Below are 18,755 nucleotides of genomic sequence, written 5' to 3'. Positions count from 1 at the left end.
GGTGTTTAATTTTCAGTATAACTAAATTAATAAGTAAAAAACCAACCAACCAACCAAAGAACCCCACCGAAACAAAGAAACCAAAAAAACAAACTTCAAAACCCCCAAACCAAACCAAACCAGCCCACCATGAAGTATTAGAACACTATATACCAAAGAAGACTAATTTTACAGGATAAACCTTTGTTGTTTTGTTGTTGTTGTTGTTGTCATTTTGGATTTTTTGTTTGGTTGGTTTTGGGTTTTGGTTTGTTTTGGGTTTTCTTTGTTTTGTTTTGTTTTGTTTTCTGCCATTAAAATTGAGAAAATTTCACATACACCAAAAAAGAAACCACCATAGTAAGTAACATTGTCAAGGGAAAAGTATTCCCATTTTAAACCAAGCTATAATCCAATTAAATTGAACTTCCAATCCAAATGAAGTACTTTTATATCCAAAAATGCTGTCTCCCTGAGTAGTTTGTAGTTATCCATCTGAAATTAATTGCTTTCCAGAGCTGAGACCAGCTGGCACACGCAGCCCATGCTACTGAACTCTTTCTGAAGGGGTGGGGGGTCACATCCAACCTGCGTGCTGAGGACGGTCTCTCCAAGTGGGTCTGACCCATCGCAGTGACCCTTGGCTTGTCCCCTGCCTGACAGATCCCTCTGCCCCATCTTCGACATTCCTTACCTTTACCTCGTCCTGTCTTACCTTTTCGGGGAAGCAGAAACATTTACATTTTTTAACACTACATCTGTTGTGTGACATGAAATTTAAGGTGGTTTGAGATCAGGAATATTCCAGAAAAGAGAGCAGTTGTTTTGAAATAGTTGTGTTTTTTTTTTTTCCTTGCCAATCTACCACAAATATGTTTTCAGTTAGAGAATGAAAAATTTGAACACTAGATACTTCTGCTTTTTAAGAAGTTTACCAATAAATATTTACAAAAAATCAATTATTCTTACTTTGTGCCTTGAAATAATGAAAGTTTAAGTTTTAAAGATTTTACACAATGTGGAAAAAACTTAATTTTGGGGTTTTATTCTCTCACATTTTTCAAAAATATTGAGCTTCTGTCAATCACAGTCAAACAATGCAATGAAGGTCTAATGCAAGTAACTTCTGTGCTCAAAGCTATGAAGGTCTGACATGCATGGGAAACTTCCCTGTCTCTCTTTCCTCCAGAAAATAAAATAGCTAAATGGACCCAGCATTTAGTAGGATCAAATACCTTTTGATGCTGAAAAGCTGCGCTGGATGTTTGCAGAGGGGAGGAGGTAAGAAGGAACGGGAAAGCAGCCTGCAGCGTGCTGCAGCAAAAACGAGAACAATGTGTTCTCAGTGAAGAGGGCACAGAAAAGGCAGCCAAAACCAGAGAGGAGGACAAAGGGCTGGCACAGGCTGAGGAAAGAAGCTTGCTTGTGAAGACTCTGCTCTGGGCACAGGCCAACATGGGAATTCTTGATCATTTCTTGACAAATCTCCAGGTCCTCTACACTGTGGATGTTCACAGGTATATGGGATTGCACAGGTGTCATTTGGCAGGAGGGAAAAAGGAGGAGGAAAAGCAATGCCGGCAGTTGTACAGGAGAGAGCAGAGGCTCTTTCTTGTAGGACATGGGCAAGGTGTTGGCTGCAGGAGGCGCTGGGTGCTGCAGAGAGAAGTTGCATTAGCTGCCAGTGAGGGGAATGTTTCACCTGTCAGCCTGAGGAGTTTGTGTGTCTGCAATTGTTACTTCAGTGCAGGGATGAGTTAACAGACTAAAGACCCGGAGTTAGATATCAAAGCAGAGTAATGCAAAGTACTGGCATTTACCCTCTCCTAATGATGCAGTGCCCGAAACCTTGTGGCTTGTGATCACCAGAACCTGAACATTTGACTCCTTGGAAGTACCATTGTTCAAAAAGGGCTCCCTCACCCAACTCTGACCTGCTCTCTGAAACAATGAGAGTCCAGCCATGCATATGTAGGGCCATTTTAGCCACCCAGGACACCCCAGGTACCTGCAGAGAGGCATGCAGGACTTACCTGAGCTCTCCTGGGAGAGGAGCTGAAGGGATGGCAGAACAGTCAATGATATCAGATACTGGCATTTAGGCAACTGAATCACCCTCTAGCTGCCCCTGCTATAGGTTTTACAGCATCATAAGAACATTTAAAGTCAAAAAATAATTTGTTTGGGTCAGCCCAAACATCTCCTGGCCCAGTTTCTTAATCCCACAGTGACTAGCAGTTGCCATTGGGGCAGAAGCACTGAGCATGCCTGTAGAGTTCTCTCCACCATCCCCCTTCCAGCATCCAGGTATTTCTTGGCTTCCTGAGCTAGAGGTACCACATACAGAGTAATTCTCCATGACTTTATCTAGCCCCTCTTTGAACCCATTCACACCTTTGGCCCTTGTGAAAAACCTCACAGCAACAAATACCAGAGGCGCTGAGTTGTCACATCCTGTGGGTCACATGTGGTGGCGCAAGCAGCCATTCAGATTTTGGGGCATCCTCATGGGTGAGAACTAGAAGGCAAGAGGTGATGCAACTGGTAAAGTCCAGAAAGGGTGTCTCTGCCAGCAGGCCTCCCAATCTGGTGACAAGGGCTTTAACCCAGGTTTGCTGGGACTGGTGACCAAACCCTGTGGAAAAGGAGAGGCACGGAGAGGCCCTAATACTTTCTAGCTGAAAGCAGCACACCTGGCAGCCACCTAAAGTGCCCACATAGCACAGATGTACACACTCCAGGAGAACAGAAGGAATTAAAAGTCTAAGTGCACTCTTCTTTTACTGGTTTCTTCTTATTTGCCTGGGGTAGGAGTCAGACATGGGTTTGTAATTCCAGGCTAGGTTATTAGACATGGCTTTCCAAGGATGCTGCTCTTTAGCCTTGGTGGAATTAAATCTGCTTAACATAAGCACTTTCATAAGCCTCTAAATTTTTGGCCTACAGGGAAGACTGTATCTTAAGATGAAAGTCCCTGCAATTCCCTCCCTAATCACGCACAGGTGCCTTCAACAGCCTCAAGGCAAGCCCAAGGGAGCTTGGTGTCTGGTTCTACTGAAGCTCCCAGGAGCGTGAGGCTCTCGCAGACATTCTTGGGCAATCTGCCATCACAGCCTTGAGTCCTGATCTGAGCCCACAGCTTTCACAAAGCATGTATATGGAATTAAAATGAAGACAGATTTCTTCTCCACTACCTCCTGGCATCTAATAGTTTAGCTCTGGGATTATATTTTCCAACGTCATCCTCCACCATCCAGTCTGGATATGGTTTTCATTACTGGAGGAAGCAGACCCCCGACACAGGAGACTCCAGCTTGGGCTTGTGAACTCCCGCGGCTTGGTAAAGGATGATGGGGAGAAACTGCCAAACCCTACTTTCTCTGGGGTTTGAGAGCAAACTTAGTGCTTTTCAGATATCAGCAAGATCTAAATAACAGGCTCAGATGCTGCAGCCCTTGTAGCTCTGAGCCCATTTCCATTTTAGCAAAAATCACATCCTTACGACTCTTTTGCTTAGTGGTGACTGGGGGAGAAAATCTGCTGGCAGGTGAAAAGGAGAAACACACCTTTCCCTTTCAGATGCAATCCTGTGTTTGCTTTTCACTGTAAATGAAGACAAAAACACATTTGAAGTTTCTGGTGAAAAAGCTTTCTGCAACACCGTTTCAGGTAAATCATAATGTCCACTTCTGATAAACCCAAAGTGCTCTGGTTCTGGCATGGATCTTACTGCACATCACCAGCCAGCCATCGTTGAAATTATGGAACACTGAGATGCTCCTCTTTCTTCTTTACCATTCCACATGCAAAATTAAAACAAAACAAAACGAAATGTCTACCCTACTTTTAAAATTCTGAGGTTGTTTGTCTGTTCATTTGTTTCATGCTTTTTAACGTGGAATGAAATATAGGTAATTCCTTTCAGTAGCTGCACAGGATCTCAATCCTACAGGCTCTTTTCTCCTACCAGGCAGATTTTTTAAATCAAATTAGAGTTGTCTTTCTATAATTTTTTGTGTCTCTCTGTTACAATGGCATTAAAGGCTTCAGCCAAACAGAGCTTACTTTAACAGGAATACATTTAAAACAAGTTTCATCTGTATACTACCTCCTGTGTATTGCAAACCACTGCAATGAAAATGTTATAGTGGTGAGAGGATTATATTACAAGCAAGTTTTCCTCATGCCTTTGACACAAGCAATTTCAACCTTTGACTCCAGTTTGGCAGCATAGTACCAGTGGTAGGAAAGGTCCTGAAATATGTGTTCGTACGCTGAAAGTTTAATTTGGTGCAGGATGGGAAGCTGAAAAGAAAACGAAACAAAACACAACCAAACCAACCAACCAACCAAACAACAAAACAAGAGCTGTTCCTGATCTCTAAAACTTTGAAACTCTGCATAGTTTCTTTTATCAGTGAACACTCAAGAGGTGTGGACTTGCAGAAGATGTAGTGCATCATAAAAATATAAAGAAGGACTCAACACCATAGCAAGTCTCATTCCCTGAGAGGCAGACAAGAAATGCAGCCTGTAACCTGGCATTGCCCCTGCTATCAACAGCCCACCAGCTTTGTAGGGAGTTTGTAGAGCTTCAGGATGAGGGCCTGCCACACTTGCTTTGCCTCAACTTTGCCTGAACTTTGCTTGATCTACTTGTACCTTTCTTTTATTTCTTCCTGTGACAGCAATTTCTCTAACTGACTAGCTGCCTATAGTAATTAGTTTTCATTTTGTTTGTATATGCATGGTGCAGTTTTATATAGACAGCAGTAAAATTAGCAAGTCTATGTATAATAAGGTATTTATGACTAATGCCATGCAGGTTTGAGAAATACGAGACTGTTAACAATTGCAGAGGCCTTGAGAAGCAGAGACACAGGATGCCATGCAGAGCAATACCGATGTGAAATGATAAAAGCTGGGGCACAGGCTTGGATTGGTGACCCCATAGCTCCTCATCAGTGGTCAGTTAGGGAATGTAGACCTGGAAATGGATAAAACTAGTTTTAGTGGTAGCAAAGAGAAAAAAAAAAATAGCCTCTAACATATGTGAAACACACTACATACAGCAAATTCAGCTGCAACATGGAGCTGCACACCAGTGAAAAAAAGAGGAAAATGTAAATGCATGTTAGGAAACACAGACAAACGACCTCAAGTAGATCCTAGAGCATCGGCATGATACAACAAAGGACACCAGAAGCTGAAGATTTACAGTGCTAGGTCATTCTTCAGGCTGAAGATGCTGACTTTAAGACCCAGAGGAACAGCAGAAGGGAACAACATAATCCCCAGAAAATGGATAAAATACTAGGACATGTGTGTGTTACAATTTTAATTGTATTATTTTTGACACCTTTCCCTGTATTGAAGTATTTTAACTGCATTATTATTATTCTCAATTCTGTAACAATTAGATTTGGACTAGCAATAATATTAATAGACTCTTAGTGTTTCAATTAACAATGAATTCTTGGCTTTACTTACATGTAAGTTGTTCTTTCTTTTTGCACATAAACAAGACCTTGAGCATAATAGAAGGGAGGAAAGATGAGCATGGGAGCTTCTTCAAACTGCGCTCCCCGTGAGCGGCCAGAAGGCACTCAGTAACACCAGTCCTGCTCTTTCCAAGGTCTGCTATGCATGTTGCCAGCTGCCAGACGCCTTAATGGGAAGTTTTACTGTTATGTTGTGTGCAGTTATTTTCAGATCCGCAGAGCTGAGGTCTGTCCTGACAGTGAGATTGCTTTGTCCATTTCCAAGTATTTTGCTTGAATGGGATGGTGAGTTTTTTCTTAACTGGGAAGTTAGGCAGGCGAAGTCTCTCTCCATAATGGCTGCAGGGTGGTGTTGTCTTTGTCTTTGCATATACCATGCACTTTACCCTTGATCGCAGTTTAGCATATCACCATGAATGATTTTAAATAGAGGTGTAAGCATGTGTTGGTTATGCCCAGCAGATTTGGCATCAGCTACTCAGATCTTGCAGCAAAGACCCGCCCCATCCAACCCATAATGAAATATGCCCCAGCTGTGGCATTTCCTTTCCCTCACACCAGCAAGCTTTGTTCTCCTTTTGTCTACCCTCTAGTTTAAAAAATGCTAGAAAAAAAAAAAAAAGAAAAAAAAAATCCACGTTAACCTCCCCCAAAATGCACACAAGCTTTTCTTCCATAACCCAGGGGCTCTTGTCCAGCTGTGGGTTGGGTGGGAGTGCCAGCAGGAGACCACAGCTTCCAAGCAATTCATCACCCCACCTTGCACAGTGCAGTACACATCTAGATGGCTTGTGTAAGAAGGGACCAAGAAGCATTGTATGGTGTCACAGTTCTGCAGACACATGCTGGAGAGGACATCCAACAGGGAAATGCTGAGAAGTAGGCCCACACAATGCTGCAGAAATGGTAACGGAATTCCCAAAACTTTTCTAACTCCACAGGCCAAGTTGTAACATGTTACAGACCCTCCTTTGTTTTGAGACCTTCTTCACCAGTCAAGTTGTAAATTCACTCCTTACCAAAGTTCCTGATGATTTTAGAACTTTGGCATCTAACATGTAGTTAGATGCAATGGAGATGAAACATCCAGCGTCCCCACTTCTCCCTGAAGTTAGTCACCCGGGACATGACCATTTACAGCAGCCAATGTTCTCACTCTGTGTCTCACTGTGTAGCTCCATTGCAACACTGATGTTGATGGGGACCCTGCAACAGTACAAACCACAAGCAGGGAAGTGGTCGTTTACACAGCATAAAGTCTGGGATACTGGCATGAATCAGCATTTAAGTGTTTGTAAACTAGTTTTTGTGCTTGAAGACTTGTCCTCTTTCATCAAATTGTCTCAAATGGATCTATGCTAGTGAAAAATGTAGCTCGGCCATACGAAAAAGCACCCAGACCACTAATACTGCTTTGTTCCTGCATTTGAAGCCAGATAATGCTAACAAGAATTTGTTGACATTATCTACCCAGACATTTCATAATCTGGCATGTTTGTTATCTACAGGAGGAAGTCACTATTCTCTGATGGATGAAGCCTCACAAGCTTTTGTACAAACAGTCATAGGATCTGGATATCACCAAAGATGGCTGGTTTGATGATGCCAAGAGAAAAAAAAAAATCAGCTCATATAGTAACAACAAAAAGTAACTAAACAATTCTCAAAATAGAATATTACAAGAATAATGTGAATCACAATTATATTTCTACTGTGAATATTATGTGGGCTCTAGTGATGGTGCATTTAGTCCACTGCCAGTTGCTGCTGCCAAGGACAGGAGCTGCAGTGCTATGCTGCGGTTCATGGCCGGTCACTCTCCACAATGTCCTTAAGCAAAGGAAGCTCTACCGAGTGGCACCTTTGCTGTGCCAGTCCAGCTCTTCCTCTGATGTCACCTGGTGTCACTCCCTACCCGCACAGTGTGACCTGGCCCAGCCCTGTCCAGCCATCACCAACGTGGCACGTAGCATCAAGAAAGAACGTGGGAGCTAGAGTCCTAGAGACTGCTTTGGCTGCTTTCAGCAATGTTTTGACACAAATGCCAAGTAAATTCTCCTAACATAACCGGTGGCTAGATGATGGCAACGCAGTGGATGTGGTCCATCTTGATTTCAGTAAAGCATTTGACACAGTCTCCCACAGTGTTTTCCCTGTTAAATAGAGGAAGTGTGGTCTGGACGATCGAGTAGTGAGGTGGACTGGGAACTGGCTGAAGGAAAGAAGCCAGAGAGTTGTGGTCAATGGGGCTGAGTCTAGCTGGAGGCCAGTATCTAGTGGAGTGCCTCAAGGGTCAGAACTGGGGCCAGTATTATTCAATATATTCATAAATGACTTGGATGAGGGAATAGAGTGCACTGTCAGCAAGTTTGCTGATGACACCAAGCTGGGAGGAGCAGCTGACATGCCAGAAGGCTGTGCTGCCATCCAGAGAGACCTGGACAGGCTGGAGAGTTGGGTGAGGAAAAATTTAATGAAACATAACAAGGGCAAGTGTCGAGTATTTCATCTGGGCAGGAACAGCCCCAGGTTCCAATATAAGTTGGGGAACGACCTGTTGGAGAGCAGCGTAGGGGAAAGGGACCTGGGGGTCCTGGTGGACAACAGGATGACCATGAGCCAGCACTGTGCCCTTGTGGCCAGCAAGGCCAATGGCATCCTGGGGTGTACTAGAAGGGGGGTTAGTAGGTAAGAGAGGTTCTCCTCCCCCTCTACTCTGCCCTGGTGAGACCACACCTGGAATATTGTGTCCAGTTCTGGGTCCTTCCCTGGAGACATTCAAAACCCACCTGGACACCTTCCTGTGTAACCTCATCTAGGTGTTCCTGCTCTGGCTGGGGGATTGGACTGGATGATCTTTTGAGGTCCCTTCCAATCCCTGACATTCTGTGATTCTGTGAACTGCACTATCACCCCAGTGATACTATCACCAGACCTCCTCTAGCCAGAAGAAAAACATGGGGCCCTGGACCTCTGGAAAATTTGAGGCTCCAAGCTTATCCTGGAGGGTTTGTGGTTACATGGCACAAATCAATGCCTGTTTCTTAGGGACAAAGTAAGGTAAATTGGGAGGATGAAAGCACAGAGACATACCCTTGGCCAGTGGATCTTTCTGAGAGGTTTGGTGCCTGACATCTAGCTGTTCTCTGACTGTCATTGTCACAACTGGGATCTAGATCAGTATGAACCGTGAACTCTCTGTCTCCTTTTGCCCCAGAGCTGTGAAAAAGCAAATGTTACTCATTCCTTATTCCTTTGAAATAAAGGTTCATTTTTGACTCATGAATCCAAAGGAAAAAGAAACAAGCTGAGTTAAAAGCAATATGTTAAAAATGTCTTCTCTTTGAAAACATAAATATCATATGGCTTAAAATAGGAGAAGTCCAATTCCTACCAAGGTACCAAGTACTGTGGTGGCCAGCACTATGCTGATGAACTTAAGAAAGGATTTGACAGCAAAACGAACAGGTTTGTGGAGGCCAGGTACACAGTCTTCGTGATTTCTCTTTACAGGCAGTTAATAACAATCCATCTTCGATTATCTGCAAATCCCATTCACATTCCTCACAGCTCCAGACAGTGGCTTTGTAAATACTAGGCTTTAAATAATGAAATAAGGCTGCAAAAGTAATTCAGTGGAAATTCTCTCTCGTTTCACCATGTGGGAGGCAAAATGTGGGAGGCTACTCTGGGGACAGGCTCTTCTGTTGATGAGGAAGATGAATGGGTCATTACACTAAGCTCAGCGATTTGATGAGTTTGGAGCTATGACAAATGAGCTTCTTGTCAAGTGCCTTGGCTGGTGTTACTAGCTGGCTAGCTAGATATGTAGATAGATTTTATAAATAGATTTTTGCCTACCAGCACAGTCTGTTGTCTAGAGTTTTTCACACTGCCCATGGTTTCCTGGGAGGCAGAGCTTTGCCGCACTTGAATCCTGAGGCTACTCGAGGCACCACAATGTTCACCTTAACTCTGGCCTCTGGAAAAGCAACCTATGGCTTCCAGACCTCACAAGCAAAGCTGCAAGCAGCCCAGAAGAGTGTGCTGTGGTGTGGGATGGGAGGACGCGGGTTTCAAGCGGACAGTCATACATATAGCTGACAGGGATGTTGTGAAACAAGGTATATGCTCCTTCTGTTTAAGAATGCTTTGAAAGTAAGCAAATCTTATAAGTATGGATTTCAGTGGTACCAAGGATCAAGGATTTTCTTTTTCAATCCAGAAGTATTAGTGTGCACTTGATTTTTTTTTTTAATACGCTTTGTTATTCTTTTCAACAGGACCAATTGAAAAGTTAACTATATTTGTTAACATCTAAAGCATTAAAATTTAAAGAATTCACAATCTCTAAAACTGGTGAGGAAGTAGCAATTAAAATGCTCAGTACCAATAGCACCCCATTAGACAGTCTTGCTTTTCCTCACATACAAATAGATGTTCAGCCCCTTACCTGAGTTGCATGAATCATCTGGCATACCAGTATTATACTCAAAGAACTCAATTCCTTGAAGGAGAAATTTGGCATAACATGGTTGATGCTCTTAATCCCTCCTGCACTGCTGTAGAAAAATTAAGGTGTGCTCTGTAGCAGAGTTCCCTACTGCTAGCAGGATACAGACTGAGATGGACAGTCCTATGTGTTGTGTCTTGATATTTCATCCCCACACAGCTATGGATTTCTGGAGTCGTGTGAAGAAGAGTTTTGTGCCTCTCTGATCACTAATAGCCAAAAGTTGGGAACAGACTAATTTGAAAATATCAGCAAAGAAAGAAAAACAAAATTCAACACAAATCTGACTATACAGAATATGGTTGGTTTGTTTGTTTGGTTGGTTTGGTTTTTTTGTTGGTTTTGGGTTTTGGATTTGTTTTGGTTTTTTTTAAAGACATATCAATTCTCTCAATCTACATAGGTTAACAGTTGCTGCCCTGTCCTTCCTGATTGAGTGGCAGAAGCCAAGGTGGCAGACAGCAGAAACTGTTGAAGCTCTTAATTTTAAAGCAGTAGAGATATGAAAAAATATCTCAAGAGTGTAAGCATCTGTGGCAGGATGCAAAACCCCCTCTCTCCCCCTCCCTCCTTCATCATGGAAGGAGTGGGCACATCTCCCTCTCTCTCTGCTACTTGAGGCTAACAGCTTGGTTTTTTTGGCCCCAGAGCACCCTGGCCAGGGCCATTAGGAGAAGGGAGTGCCGAGGCGCCACTGAGCGGCTGGGCACCTGCGGACAGTGTGGGGGATGTTTGGAGGCTTCAGGGGCACCCACAGCCAGTGTGGGGGTGCAGAGAAGCTTCTGGAATGCCTACAGTCAGATCTGATCAGCCAATAAAAACGGGACTCTCGTTGAGACTCCGCCCATTGTTGCGGGTCTCTCGGAGCACGAGCAAGATGCTGTGGCAGAGACCCCCCCCCGGGATGGAGACTCTGCTCACCTCGCCGCCACGGGTGTGAGTAAAACTTAACCCTCGCAGAATTGCGAGTGTATTTATACTTTCCGTGCACATTTGCACGTGTAACTTTCCGTGCTCAATATGAGCGCATGTAAAATTAATCCTCGCAGAATCGCGGGTGTATTTTGCTCCTGTGCTTCCACGTAAGCACGTGTAACTTTCTGTGCACATTTGCACGCGTACTTTCCGTGCTTAATACAAGCACGTGTACTTTCCGTGCACATTTGCATGTGTAACTTTCCGTGCTCAATACAAGCACGTGTATAAATTATTTCCTCGCACAATCACAAGTGTATTTTCCTCCCGTGCTTCCACATAAGCACGTGTAATATTCTGTGCACATTTGCACGTGTATTAACCCTCACAGGATTGCGAGTGTATTATAAATTTACCCTCGCAGAATCGCAAGTGTACACTTTCCATACTCACGACGAGTATTTGTATCTCTTTAAAATAATCCCACACTGTGTACAGACAAGTGTGTACTCCTCCCGGACTCAGAGACGGCTCCGGCATTGTTTTGGTGAAGCCACATGCATGCGCTCTGTGGACCGCCTGTTGTATTAGTTGCTGCCCCTTAATAATTTTCCTCAACTGATATCCAAACCTTTATTTAAGTCACTTTTGGAGTGCTAAAACCCTGTTTCTCACTGGTTTAATAAAAGTTGTTTTGGACCCTGTTGTCCCTTAAACTAACCTCGGGGTGCCTCCGTGACAGCATCCAAGGAAATAACTGCTTGAATCCAACGCTGGTACTGTTAGAACTGAAGAATCGTTTCACTTGCCATCCTGTTCTATTGGTCTCTGCAAGTGCTAACAGACCTCATAGCCGAAGTAAAAAGTTTGTTGTTGGTGGTGTTGTTTGTTGTTTTGTTTTGTTTTGTGTGTGTGTGTTTGTGTTTTGTTTGCTTGTTGTGTTTTGTTGGTGTTTGTTTGTTTGATGTTTGTTTGTTTTCTTTTTAGCTGTGACAGTGGGCCAGTTCCTTTCAGTCTTGTTAAGGAACCTTCTCTTCTGGAGGAGTACCGGTTTGGCCTATCTGCCCCAAAGTAAATGGAACTGTCACCTTGCCTGACGGCTGATGGGCTCAAACTGCCAGACTGTTGTATTAGTTGCTGCCTCTTAATAATTTTCCTCAACTGATATCCAAATCACAGTTGGATATCTCAGGTGGACTGACTAGCTGTGGACTCCAACAGCAAGTATATATAGCTGATCTAAAGATTGGTTCCGTATTTCTTCTTTATTCAAATATACTAGAGCATTCAGACAATCTCTGTAACAGTTCCCAGAGAAATAACCACATAAGACATGGTCTGATATTGCTAGTGACAAAGATCTTCATTTAAATGAGAGCAGTATTGTGGTCTTAACCCCTAAGGCTCAACAGTAATTTTTGTTCCTGATAAATGGTGACTGAACTTCTGATTATACTGCTGCAGCATTTCAACAGATGTCTGCTTAAACAGGAAGTCCATCCCATTTTTTAGAACAGTCTTTAAGGTTTCTACCTCAAAATTTGTTCCAAATCACTCAGAACTGACAAAAGGGAACACTGACCGAAGTTCATGCTGTTACCCCTTCAGCAGGGAGCTCCCACCTCAGTGGGTACCCTGGGACACACCTGCTACCCAGCAGTGTTCAAGCCTGCTCAAGCACTGCAGCCACAGCCTCTGCAACGTCTATTGTTCAGACCTCACAAGTTGGAGCTGATACAGAAAGATGTTTTAAACAGCAGTCCAGAAAGCCTGACTCCAACTATGTCCTCCTTAGCCACCACTGAACTGTCTGTGAGAGGCAATAACACAAGACACGTCTTTATTTTATTTTGGTGCCCTGAATTGCACCACACTTGCGCAGTTCTCAGTCTCTGCCCAAACTCACTCCCTCGTTTTCTCTTTGTGTAGGGACTCTCAACTTCAAGCTCAGGTTAGATGCCTGATATATAAGAGAGGCAAATTCTACAGAGTGTTTGCACAATGCTGAGCCCAACACAGGCTCTTACGGCTGCTCTGCAGTCAAAACTACGTATTCTTAGACCTTAGGTACCAGCCATTGGCATGTTGTTATCAGATTTCCTACAGAAAATTTGAGGTGAGGCTGTGAGCAGGAAAAGGTGTAAACTTGCACCAGGAGCACACAGAGATCACATCCTCCTCATCACCACTACTCAGTCTCTCGCGTTGCTTTGCCCCTCAACCCACTTCCCTCGTCCCCTCTCTCTCTGCCCTGGGTTCACTTTGCCTCAGTCCTTTCCACACACGGTGTGACACAAACAAGTCCCCTGCGCACCCTCTGAATGGGGTGACACTGTGTCACACTGGCTGCCACTGATCCTAGCCTCTTACAATAGACTTGCTAGGCTTTTGTGAAACCAGGGCTTGAAAGCTGTTGCTTGCTCATTGAAATATGTCACAGCAGCACACTACTTTTGCATCTTCTTCTTGATTCCCACAGACTCTAAACCAGCAAATTCTTCCAAAATAAAAAGCATGATGTTTTTACAGGAGTACTAGTGCTTATGGAAGGAGCCAGCCTCTGGGAGATAAGAGGAACATGGAACACACAAGAAAAATTCCCAGCAGCATGCAGCCTTTGTGAAGTTTACTCAGAATAGATGTCCTTTCCTAAGCATTGGAAATTATTTCATTTGACAGTGAATTGTTTAACTATAAGTGTTGCTTAGGTTTCAAAGGCCTAGATTTCCACAGAGCACGTCTAGGTACTGCCTCAGTTACACCTTTGCTCTCATGTTGACTGGGTGACTCAAAACACTGTGTGGTGGAAGGAACCTGAGAGCATAACGCACATTCATAAAACACTCCAATACCTGACCTCTGTTTATGAGCAGCATCTTTCTTCGCAGTTCGGGTCATATTCCCTAAGAAGGGAAGGAAAGATGTGTCTTCTGTCCAAGTCAGGCCCTGAACAACTTTGGCTTCTTCATAAAGCTCTCAAAAAATCCTGAAGGCAATGGTGTATAATGAACTAACGCATAACAAGATGGAGCAAAAAATATAGGATGTTTATGCAGAGGAAGGGTTAAGATCTGTACTACAGTATGCAGAGAGCAGGATGAACAGGCAGCAGGCTGCAGCAGGCACACCATGGCACCATGCAGGCAGAGCTGAAGTGAGTGGGACAGAACAAGGTTAATTCACAACTCTGATAATTCAGTCAGTCAAATGCTTTTTCAGAAGACTTAAAACTCACTGAACATGTATGCTAGTTGCATTAGCAACTGTTGACTATTAAACAACAAAATTTATATTGCTCTCTGGGCAAATAAAAATCTGACAATGAATAATGGAAAACTAATATCTAATGCAGGATAACTCCCATCCTCTGAACTATGTACAGTCAGGCTTACAGTAGCTACTTCTCACAGCAAGTCTGAAGAGTGTGGCTGCTTGACTATGCTGGGAGTGATTCACTTCAATAACCAGTCTCTGGAAAGAAATTTCAAACATACAGAGAAGATCATTCTGCTTCTCCTACCTCTTCTCTTGTAAATAGAGAAAGTGCCATCCACAGGATGATGATGATAGATGTCTCAGTTTGGTCCACTGCCCTTTCTGTTACTAATCTTTCTTAACATCTGCATGCATCATTCATTCATTGTGTTATGCATCATTCATTCACTGTGCACTTCTACTGCAGCGATAGCACAGGCTGGTCTTGAGCATCCAAAATGTTTCCAGCAACCCACTTAAAACAGCAGTTGCAGATTAACTATAGGAGACAATAAATAATCAAATACAGGAATCACCTAGTCTTAGTTGTTACAAATATTATGATGTGCTAAAAAGATTAATTACTCCAGGGTATGGTTTTTCGATTAATGATATCCAGAAGATATTTCTGTACCTCTCAAGAAAAATGTCACTTTATCAGTGCAAAAAGAAAACTAAAACCATACTCTGCCACTATAGCTCTATAGAGACAATATTTAAATTAAAAAAACCAAAACAAAACAACAAACCTGTCTCTTCTTCCTTCACCTTATTTTTGCCCTTTTTTTTTTTTTTTTAGGTAGGGAATAGAAAAGTGATAAGTACACAAGCTTCTCAATTTCCCTTTTTAATCTGCTTTAAAGAAAATGTAAAAAGATGAGCAAAGCAAGGTGGGATTGTACAGTAAAATTACAATTCCTCTTCAGTAAACTTAACTTCTATCTGGAAAAAATATTTAGGTCAAATTTCTCCAGTGGATCACTATAAAAAATATTTCAGAGAAGCATGAATATGTAAAATACACCAGGGAAAATGTATTGCAGAAATTATTTATTTCATGCCAACTTAACTCTTTCACTAGATATTTTAACACACATTTCAAAAATACATCCAGTACAACAATAATTTAGAACACTACAGTGAAAAATCTATAACTCACTGAATTTCAAAACTAAGTATTATGCATACATACTTGCATCATAAGGCAAAAGAAGATAGTCTATCCATAAGCAGCACTCCTACAACCTATCCTTGATAAACACTGGAAAATAAACATCTTCTATTACTACACCTCTACTTACAAATTCATTCCCTTATCATCCAGATACCTCTATAGAAATATAAGGTATTTCTATAGAAAATAATTAATTTCTACTGTGATGGCTAAGCCATCAGTCTGCAACTATTACAATTCACAGGAGTATGTAAAATATAACAACATTATCCTGAAGAAACAACTGAAGTTGCATCTTATTATTGCCTGCCAATTACAACTAAAACACACATGCACAAAACCATGCTGAGGAATACATTCCAGTGCATTTTAATAGAAACAAAGAATAAACCTGATGGGGCTTCCCATATGACTGAAACAGAAGATACTAAATATAACACAACATAATCAATGACAGCAAGTAATGTTTTAGAAAGGGATCTAGTTCAAGGTGCTTTTATGCTAAGGATGCTGGGTTTCTGTTAACATAATCCAACGGTGTAGGAGTGTCTCAGCTTTAGATTAGACTACTTAATTAGAGGCACAGCTAGTACTGGAGAACTGCCATGAAGCAGCACATATTCCTGCAGAGCTCACTAGAGAAAAAGACCGTAAAAGTTTCAGAAAGTTTATAAGATGCACAAATAAGCTGCTCTGAAAAAAGTAATCATTTTCTGAATTTTAAAGAGCAATTAAAACCTAGAAGACAATACATACTCTAAGTAGTGTTTTTGTTAATAATCAAGATGCACTTATTTGTCTGTTATGAATAGGTCACATTTCTTTAACAAACCTCATAAAAAGTTTTCCTCCGTAGAGTGATCTCTATTTGGTATTGTAAATGCCCCTCAGATTGCAAGTAATTATAGCAATAATGAAAACTAGAACAAAACACTGTATTTTTCACATAGCACTTACAGTATTCCACAGTAAATTCAATAAAAGACAAATTACCATAATCACAGAAAATCAGGCTAATCAATTTTTAATACTTTGTAAAAATTATTATCATAGTTGTTGTAGCAAGAATAAATACTGAAAAGACAACAGTTTTCAGCTATCCCCATGAATACTGTCAAAGACAATTTTACAAGTGCAATTTTGATTGCAAAATAAAGGCAGATTATACATCATGATTTTATCCAGCAGTGTAAGTTACAGTAGTATAAAGTTTGTTGTTTCTTAACATGTTATCGTACCTAAATAATAAAATATACCATGGTTTCTCCAAAGTGTCACTATTAGCACATACTAAAAGTTGTATATCCTTTACCTTCCCTCATTAAAAAAATCCCTCACTTCATCACTGAGAGCTGCACCTTTCCTAAGCAGAGTGCAGAGGACTCATTTCCCAATATAGATATCAGGATATGTATATTTGTAACTGCCTGAAAAAAACAGAACTACAAATCTAGTAGGAGTAGTAAGTTTGACTAGAGCTTTTTGCTATTCATACTTTTAAAGAAATCTAGTACTGACACGGTATGAAAGTAGCTACTGTTTTCACTCCCACTTTTCAAAGTTCACTACAACTTGCATGGATTATTTTCACTGGTTTAAATCTTTGACATGAAGATACTTAAACATTTGTACTTAACTTGGGTGGGTTTTTTGGTGTTTTGGGTTTTTTTTTGGTATTCACAGCTGAAAAGGAAACTGCAGAAATGATGATGAAATGGCAGCATACCCTAACTGCTCAGTAATTCAGAAAGTGAAACTAAAAAAAAAAGAAATAATTGACATTTTTTAGCTGCAAATGAATACGACTATATACTGACAGAATAAATAAACCAACATTCAGTTCACAAAAGCACACTTTGCAAAGCAGTTGTATTTTAAATCACCTAAGCTGGAGCATCAAATGTGATGCAAGAACATGATTAGCCTACAGTACAGTAATGTCTTCAACATATCAAAGCTAGTTTTAATTTTTTTTAGCTGTGGTAGTGTTAGAACTAGAGCTAAAGTGGCAACTAACTTATAAAAAGTTGCTGCAATTTGTCTATGAATTGTCATAGAATCACAGAACAGTTTGGGTTGGAAGGGACCTTCAAAGCTCATCCAGTCCAACCCCTCTGCCATGAGCAGGGACATTTTCAACTAGATCAGGTTGCTCAGAACCCCATCCAGCCTGGCCTTGAATGTCTCCAGGGATGGGGCATCTACCACCTCTCTCAAGTGGAGTAAATCGTTTGGCATGTAGCCCCCAAACAAGTTCTGCATTATTTGTACAAGCAGTAAGCAAATTAGTTTAAAACTAGCTCAAGTACGCAGCAAATGTTGTGCAGGCATTAGTTCCATGATGCTTTTTAATACTTGTAACTCTATATTTCTTTTTGTGAAAATCTTCCAGATTTACCCACATGAGCTCACAATTGCTTTTCAAAACACACTTCAGATTAATTTGCCGAAAAATTGCACATAATTAGAGCAACTGCTTGTCAGCAATGACCACTGTGGATGAAACCTGACTTCACTAATCAACCCTGTATTTAAACACCCAGCATCCAGGGAGCGTGTGACATCAGGGATCTCCAAGTGCAATCCAGAGAACTCCAGCACTCCCGGAGTTTGCTGTTGGGAGGGAAGGGGGTCAGGCAAAGAGTAAAGTCAGAACCCTGAATTTTAGGAAAGCCAGCTTTTAGCTCTTCAGGGAGTTAGTCAGTCAGAACCCCTGGGAAACTGCCCTCAGGGACAAGGGAGCAGAACACAGCTGGCAGATCTTTAAGGACACTTTCCACAGAGTGTAAGAGCTCTCGATCCCCAGGTGTAAAAAATTGGGAAACAAAGGCAAGAGACTGACATGGCTGAATCAAGACCTGCTGGTCAAACTAAAGAGCGAGAAGGAAATGCACAGGCAGCAGAAGCAGGGACAGGTGTCCTGGGAAGAGCACAGGGACACTGCCCAGTTGTGCAGAGATGGGGTCAGGAAGGCCAAGGCGCAGCTGGAGCTGAACTTGGCAAGGGAAGCAAAGAATAACAAGAAGGGCTTGTACAGGTATGTCAGCCATAAAAGGGAGGTCCAAGAAAGTGTACTCCCCTGGTGCGCAAGACTGGCAAACTGGTAACAACGGACACGAGAAGGCTGAGATATTCAACAACCTTTTTGCCTCAGTCTTCACTGGCAGCCTCTCTTCCCACACCTCTTGACTGGATGAAATAAAACACAGGGATAGGGGGATCAAAGTACCTCCAACTATAAGAGAAGATCAGGTTCATGATCACATGAAGAACCTGAACATAGGTAAGTCTATGGGACCTGATGAGATGCATCTCAGAGTCCTGAGGGAATTGGCTGATGTAGCTGCGAGATTTGAGAAGTCATAGCAGTCAGGTGAAGTTTCTGGAGACTGGAAAAAAGGAAACATCACACCTATTT

Source organism: Nesoenas mayeri (assembly GCF_963082525.1).
Source record: "Nesoenas mayeri genome assembly, chromosome: Z".
In the NCBI taxonomy this organism is placed as follows: domain Eukaryota; kingdom Metazoa; phylum Chordata; class Aves; order Columbiformes; family Columbidae; genus Nesoenas; species Nesoenas mayeri.
The sequence above is the reverse complement of the archived record's forward strand: the minus strand, read 5'-3'. Positions refer to the sequence as shown.